The sequence below is a fragment of the Tupaia chinensis genome, unplaced genomic scaffold, assembly GCF_000334495.1.
Source record: "Tupaia chinensis unplaced genomic scaffold, TupChi_1.0 Scaffold147253_2, whole genome shotgun sequence".
Taxonomy (NCBI): domain Eukaryota; kingdom Metazoa; phylum Chordata; class Mammalia; order Scandentia; family Tupaiidae; genus Tupaia; species Tupaia belangeri.
In genome coordinates this window covers 136641-145495 of record NW_006207105.1, presented here as the reverse complement: position 1 = coordinate 145495, position 8855 = coordinate 136641, and the positions used below count along the sequence as shown (strand labels likewise).

Genomic DNA, 8855 nt, shown 5'->3' with positions numbered 1-8855 from the left:
TCTTGGGCACGCACGCACACGTGCCTGGTGTGAGTTTTAAGCTTCCAGGTCCGGGATGCGAACCGCAGTAGACTATGTGGGAGTCCAGCGACATAGCCATTACGCTATCTGCTGGTTCCCAAGAAAACAACTCTTAAGATGTATTGAAATTAATTTATCCTTTTAAAACCAAAATTACCCAGAAAGACAATGTTACTTTTAAAAAGATTTAGTTTTTATAATAGATCTTTATACACAAGGACCCTCATTTGTAAGCTGCATTCTAAATTAATTAAACAAGGAAATTTTTTTTTTAAAATAGAATATTTTTAGCTTTGCGCAGTGGCAGTATCGTAGCCAATGAGGTTTATCCGAGGCGCGATTATTGCTAATTAAAATAGAATATTTGATTAAAAGACTGTAGAGTTTATTAAATTATTTATGTATTTCTAGATTAGTGCATAAGTTGATTGCATGGGGTAGGCAACATAACCTAGAGGAGAGAAGGGAAAAAAAAAGAAAAAAAGAAATAAGATACTTAGTATGAACTGGAGGATGAACCAAATAGAAATGAACACAGCTATTTTAGATTCCTAGATTAAATGATATATCTTTAAACTGTATTCCATAATTTGAGCACTGCACATGTGACTAAGAGGAGGACCAAAGGAAAGAGGACTAAAAGACTTCCACTATTCTCATTTTATGACGCAGTCAGGGAAGGTTGCTTATTTAAAGTAAACAAAAGGAGAAAAGAAATAAAAGTATTTGCAAAAGGTATTTGTAATACCACAAGTCTCCAAATACTAATGTTAAGATTTTTAGTACACTATCCATCTGACTAATGCTCAAGACAATTATGATAACAATAGAGGTAGCTTATAATTTTTTAATGCATTGTGGGTTTTACTTGACTACCAGAGACTATGCAGAATAATCAGAGATCACCTGGTGCTCTAGTATAAAGCCGGTGGTAAAACAAAATTATACAAACCAGTCTGGAAAAAACTTGACAGCTTTTAATAGATTAAACATGTACTTACGATCTGTCCCAGAACTTCGACTTTTTAATTTGCCTAGAGAAATGAAAACCAATATCCATAGAAATGCTTGACTATAAATATCATAATAGTTTTATTTTGAACAACCTCATACTTGAAATGACTCAAATGGCTATCAAGAGAAAAATAAGTCTGGGCAATAAAAGAATGGGCTACTGATATAAGCACCACAATAGATGAATCTCAAAAAACCACCCTTAGCAGATGGTGTCAAGCGCAGAAGAATATTTGTATGCTTTACAGTTTCAGTAATCGCATACTTCAGAATACAAAAAAACAAAAACAGTAACAAAAACAAACAAACAGAGCAAAAAACACTAATCAATAATGAGAGAAGACACCTTTGGCACATATGATATTGGGAAGAATTTACTGCAAGCACAGTGCAGTGACATCTTTGAGGCTGATAACTATGTTCCAGTTGATCAAAATTTCAGAAGCATATCACTTTACTGAAGCTCATGGGAAAAGTTTTCTACTTAAAATGGTTGTATTTGTCATGTGTAAAATGTGTCTCAATGAATCTGATTGAAAAAAAGGACTTAAAATCATTTTATAGGATTATCTCTTTTTTTAAAAAAAGACTATGACTCTAAATGAAAAGTAATCATTAAACCTCATGATTCTGATATTAGTTTTACTAGCCACATCATGTAGTGTGATCATGAGCAATACTTTCCTCACCAGTTTAATGTTCCAATGTAACAAATTTGTGTACTGAATATGAAAGCCATTGATGGGGCATTTAATTTAGTTGGAATTAATACAGAAATTATTATTGAAAGCAGAAAAAGAAACTACAAAGTTTCATGATACAGTGTTATTACAAATTTTGGAGGGTACCGTTTAATGATCTTTGCTATTTCCACTTAGTTGTGCAATCATATAACTATACATATGGTATGGTGGCTACAGGATCCAGATCCCACAAGGCCAACTTTGCAGTTCAAGTCCTGGACCTAATGATTGGAAAAACACACCCAGCGTGAGTGTGTGTGTGTGTGCATGCCCCAAATCCTGATAGGATGGAGAAATGGAGGAAAAGGGATTGCAGTGGGACTATGCCCTTTGGAGAGTGTTCTCCCTCACTCCTTCTCTCTCTCACTCATGAGTGTGCATGCCTTCTGGCAAATTTAAAAAAGAAAAGAGTACACATGTTCATCCATTTCATTTATGACAGTTTGATGCAGAAAATGTAATTGGTATATACAATATTGGGTGGACTTTCTATTACATACTGTCAACAATTTAGTCAACAATAATGATTATGTTATGTTCCTAATATTTGTATATACTTATCTTAATTAAAAGTATTAATTTAGAGGGGACACAATTTTCTTAATGCCAGCCAATGCTTTTTATGCTGAAGGACAGTATCTTAAATTAGACTACTCTGGATTCCAAGAATAAAAACCTTTCATTACTTTTGTACAAATTTTAGTACTACCAAATATGCCTATATAAAATGCATATTATCATTAGTGAATATATTTCAGGAAAGAAACAACACATAAACACTTCCTAAAACCTCAGATAATTGAGTTACCATACTATGATGTTCATGAGATTTCAAATTCATGTATTGCAATGCTTACTCTTAAGATGATAACATTTGGAGGTGTGGCCTTTGAGAGGTAATTAGGTCAGGAATGATAAGCCCTCCTAAATGGGATTAGTGTCCTTAAAAAAGAGCCCAGGAAAGGTACTTCCATCCTTTCACCATGTGAGGACAGAGCAATTATCTCTGAAGAGAAAACTTAACCTTCATCAGACACAAAATCTGTAATTTTTTATCTTGACTTTCCAGTTTCCAGAGCTGGAGAAATAAATTTCTGTTGTTTATATGCTACCTAATTTATGGTATTTTGTTACAGCAGCCCAAAGACACATAGCTGCAATTTTTTTTTTTTGAGAGTTTTTTGCTGTAGGGCGTGTGTACTCGCCAGAAAGACAGAGAGAGGCAGAGACAGAAAGCGAGAAATCGTCCCTAAGAGGCATGACCAAGCCACAATTCCTTCCCCTCCAATCTCGACTTGGGATTTTGAGCATGCACACATCTGCACCCAGCATGAATTTCAAGCCTTCAGGTCCAGGACTTGAACCGCGGTCAACTCTGGGAGTCCAGCAATGTAACCACTATGCCATCTGCTGGTCCCCATAATTACCGCATTTTAACATCTCTGAAATTATGACATATCTTAAAACTGATGTTATCTCATACTCACTAATAGTCTGGTGGCAGTAATGATGTAAAAGTACAGAGAAAACGAAGTGACTATAAAGCCCAGTATACCATGACTAAGTTAGTTGAGAGATGAATATTATATATATTCATATATTCAGAAATGAATGCATATATAAGGAACATAACTTAAGCTATAGTTTAAACACAAAAGAAATGTAAGGGATAAATACATGGCATTAACCATAGTTGTAAAGATTCTATGCATTGATACATAAATACCTCAAAATATATAAATCAAAATTACCATATTTACTCATAAGCTAAACAATGTCATTGAATATATATAAAAATTAATTAATTAATTAAAAATAAATAAAAAAGAAGCAGAGAAATCAATAATTAGACTTACCTCCTATAACAATTTCTTGTTAAAATAGAGCATTAGTAAGGAAATAAAAGATATGAACAGCAAAATAATAAGCTCTATCTAAGGTATGTTATTAGAACATTCCATCAAAATGATAAAATAAGGTTCTTCTTGAGCCCACATGGAACTTATATAAACACATCATATAATCTGTATTAGATAGATTGCATTCTGATATGAATAAATTAAATTATAACACATTTTTAAAAAATACTAAATTTCTCTAAGTTGGAAACTTAAACAGCAAATATTTAAAGAACTTATAGGTAAAAGGGCAAAAAGAAGGAGAAAAATCAAGTAATGGTGACAAAAAAAAAGCAAACTAAAATAATAGATATCAAATGAGTGGAAATTTAACACTCCTTGGTATCTACCCGAAGGACAGAATACTTAATCGAAAAAGTGCTTGCACATCAATGTTTATTGAGGCACTTTTCACGATTGCTAAGTCATGGAAACTACCTAAATGCCCACGAACTGATGAATGGTTAGAAAAACTGTGGCACATATACTCAATGGAATACTACTCATCCATAAAAAAACAACAAAACCCTGGCTTTTGAAAGGAAGTGGATGAATATGGAAGACTTACTGTTGAATGAAGCAAGCCATGCTATGAAGGAGAGGCATTGTATTTCCCCACTTAATATATATTGAGTGTCTGCACTCTAAAAAAAAAAAAAAAAAATTTGAAACCATACTGCTTTTGTTGTTAGAGTCATAAAATTACACAACCGTAGTTTGAGTCCTGGACCTGGCAGCTTGAAACTCAGGCCTGGTGCCTATATGTATGTGCCCAAAATCCCAAGAGAAGAAAGGAAGGGAAGGGATTGCAGTGTGCCCATCACCCAGATTGAGGAGCACATAAGTCAGGTGTGCCTGTGCATGCTCCAAATCCCAATGGTATGAAGATGTGGAGAGGAGAAATTACAGCATAAACGCCAACATGAGCACGTTTCTCTTTCTCTCTCGCTGGTGAGTACATGTGTCCTCTGGCAATTAAAAGATATATTATCCATGATATTTATGGTCCTTTATTACATGCGCATTTTTAAATCAACTTGTTAACTTCTCAAAATAGTGATAGAAAGTTGATGAGAATTCAACTCATTCTATAGACCAAATTTGGGAAAATTGACTTATTTTTATTATTTAGTCTTCCAGTCCTTGAGCAAAGTACATTCAGATCTCTTAATTTTTTTTTCAGTAGTATTTGTGAGGATTTTTACATATCTTTTATTAGATTTACTGTCCATTTTGGATGCTATCAAAAACATTGAACATTTTGTGGGAATACATAGGGATATAATTGTATATATGACATACCAGGTACCTCCTTAGTACACTCGTAAAGTGTAAAGGCTATCTGTAGATTCTACTGTAATTTATACACATTCGTATTGTATGCACTTGATGACGGTTGTATCTTTTCGTTTAAGTGCTTAACATCTTGTAATATTTTATTGAACTGGCTGACATATCCAGGAGTCCTAGTGAACAGAATTTAAGCTCACTTTGGTCTCATTTCTGCTAACAAAGAAACTATTGTTAATATTGAGCTATCAGAAAAGTCTTGATGCATTTCTGCAAAAGATTATGCTAGGTCATTTTTGGAAGTACTAGAGTTATTAGCATCTATATTTTTGCTCTGTCATTTGCCAGCTGACAGTTCTAGCTTCATTCTAAAAAAATTAAGTGATTTGGTTGAATTGTGAAGATTTTATAACAAGTTGAAGATATGAGACCAAACTCTGCATTTTCACCCTATTTTACCATTTTACTTTGATAAAGAGGACATGTCAAGTTGTGAAAACTAGCGTATAGTTTACAATGGCAATGCTCTACAAGAATGTCAGTTCCAAGAATGGTTCACAAAATTTCATGCTGGTAATTTTGATCTCGATGATGCACCTCTGTCAGGGGGGACTCAGTGAGGTTAATGATGACAAAATAAGGGCATTGATTGAGTCAAACCCACGTTATACAACACACGAACTTGCAGGAACATTGAGTATTTATCATTCAAATGTTCACGACTACCTAAAGAAGCTGAGGTATGTAAGCAATCTCGATATTTGGGTTCTTCATGAACTCAAAAAGTTCATATATCAGCACATATAAGCATTTGTGATATGCTCATTAAAATGAAGAAAGTGATCCTTTTTTGAATCAACTGATAATGTGATGAGACGTGTATTTTATTACAACACTGGTGAGCAAATGGTCTTGGTCCCAGCATGATGATTCGCCTCAGACATTGAAAGCAGACATTCATCAGAAGGTTATGCTCTTGGTTTGGTGGGATTTTACGTGTCGTGTTTTTCAACCTCCTTCCAGGGAACCAATCAATTTTAATGTGTACTGTTGGCAACTAGAGAGTTGGAAGGAATCAGTCATCCAGAAACATCCAGAGCTCATTAATCATACAGGAGTTCTATTCCATCACAGCAATTTAAGCCCACACAAGTTTGATAACCAATCAAAAATTACTGGGCCATGGATGGGATGTGCTGCCACACCCACCATACTCACCTGATCTTGCACCATGAGACTTCCACTTGTCTTGCTCTCTTGAAAACTCCTTGCATGGTATAACATTCGATTCGTATGAGGCTGTAAATCAGCACCATGTTCAGTTTTTCGCTAATAAAGACAGGAATTATGAAGCTCACTGAAAGATGGCAAAAGGTTATCAAACAAAATGGGCAGTATATATCATAGATTGATTGTCATTCTTTATAAAAATAAATGACCTTTGATAACAGAAAATAATACGTCATAAGCTTTCCAACAACCTGATAGTTTAAAATTAAGTGTGATATTTAGTGTTAAATTTTTACATACTTCTTTCTAAGATTCATTGTCATCATTAGATGTTACATGTTTTTGTCATGAATGTGACAAAATTTCATCAAATACCTTTTTCATTTTATTAATATAATGATATTTTCCCCTTTAGTTTATTAATTTGGAATTATGATTTCCCATAATCTATTAAATAATATTTCCAGTACATGGAATAATAACCTCTTGAAGATTTTTGTTATTTTTTGTTTTCTCTTTGTCCTGTATATAACTCTAGACATTAATTAACTTTATTATTCTATTCAAAGAACCAAATTTTATCTTTATTACTTTCTTCTATTAAGCATTTATTTTTAAATTTTTATTTTTCTTATATTTATCATTTCTTTTTTTTATTCTTTTGTTTAACTTTTTAGAGACAATTTTTCCTAGCTTCTTAGGAGGAACACTGGATTATTGACTTCTAGTCTTTTTGTTTAAATATTTATCTATTAATTTGATCTTTTGTATGTTTTCACCTATTTGCCCACAATTTTAATATATTACATTATGACTTATTTATCTTTTAGTTTTCTAAAGAGAGTGGCAAAGGGACAGAGAGAAATGGAGAGGGACAATGCATCCTTTAATGGGGGCAAACTTGTGCCACAATCCCTGCTCCTTCATTTCTCCACTGTGTCAGGATTTGGCTCAGGCACGTGCATTTACTTGGCATGCTTTTCCAGCCCCAGTGCCAGGATTTAAACCACGTGGTGGTAATGTGTGATCCTGCTCTCTTAACCACCAGGTCATAGAGTTGTTCCAAGTTCAAAAGATGTCCTAATCTCCATTTTAATTTCTTCTTTGATACATTAATTATATAGGACATTTCCTAAATTTCAAATATGTCAGTTTATTGTGACTAATATTTATTTCACTGTGGAAGGTTTTCTTAAAGAGTTATTTCATTTAACTTTATTTATTCATTTATTTATATATATTTTTTTTTTAATTTGACCAGAGAAGGACAGAGTGAAAGAGAGAGAGAGAGAGAGATAGGGGGCAAGTGATAAAGCAAGCCTCCAGGTCCAGGACCTGAATCGAGATCAACCATATGTGAGAGTCTAGTGCCCCCAAACACCATGCTATCTGCTGGCCCCTTCACTGTTGTACAGTAATTTAATTTATTCCTACTCTGATCAGAGAACACATAATGAATAAGTTAAAATATTGAAATGTCTGCACTACATGGTGGAAGCTGAAATACTGGAAGGTGTAATTGGAGGCCAACTACAGATACTAGAGACAGTATGGGAGAGAGGGTATTGGGGGAAAAAACATTTAATAGACACAAAAATGCAAATTAATCTGTTCATAATAGTGTATATGGTAATAGCTTTGACTTGACTAATATGCACCATATTCCTGCCAGGAAAAATCATGTCATATACTGTAAAGATAAACTGATTAAATGTAAATTTTAAAAATTTTGAATAAATGTTTTAAAAAATAGCTGCAAATCAGTGGATAGTTCTGAAAAATGTTTCATGAATAGTTAAAAAGAATATATGTATTCTGTAGAGTACTTATTTTCTATTGCCACTATAATATATTAGTGTAAACTCAATGGATTAAAAGAAACCAATTTATAATCTAATAAAATGGATCGGCAAGGATATGTTTTGTGGTAAGCTGCAGAGAAGAATCTATTTTCTTGGTTTTTCTAGCTTCTAGAAGTTGCTTACATTGCTCAGCGCCTGGTTCCAAAGCTCGTAGTGTCAGGGCCAATAGACACCACGGTGGTATGTCACTGGACTCCCACATGGCCAACTACAGTTCAAGTCTTGGAACAAGTAGCTTTAATAATATGTGTGGTACATGTGCATGTGTGCCAAAACACCCAGGAAGAGAATGAAGAAGGGATTGAGGTATGGCCATCTTTCTTGGGGGGTAATTATTCACTTTCTTTCTCACTTTTTCTGTTTGGCTATGGTGACTGCAAGTGCCATATGGAAAAAAAAAAAAAAAACTTAGAAAAAAAAAAAGAAAAGAAGAAGCAGTGTTGAGTCTTTCAGCTTCTCTGATTGCTTCTGTCATCACACTGTTTTTACTTACTCAGAGCCACATTCTTACTTATTATATTATATTAGACCCTCTTAGATAATCCCAAATAAATTCCTCATTCAAAAAACCTTTAATTTAATCACATCAGCTTAGTCCTTTTTTCATATAAATTAACATAGTCACACATTTTAGGGACAGAATCATACACATACTGAGGGACATAATTTTGTCTAGAACATGTAGTTGGGATCTGACGTCTTAAGTCAAATGTGCTGTCCTAATTTTTAGAATTATTTTATTTAATTTTGCTCACCATCATCATCTTAATTAATATTTTTTTTTAATTTAACTAGGG

The 8855-nt window shown here is 33.7% G+C and overlaps 1 pseudogene; it reads left to right on the top strand.

The window, feature by feature from the left end:
* Nucleotides 1–310: 310 nt before the first annotated feature.
* LOC114006349 (uncharacterized) lies at nucleotides 311–438 on the top strand (annotated as a pseudogene).
* The last annotated feature ends 8417 nt before the right edge of the window (nucleotides 439–8855 follow it).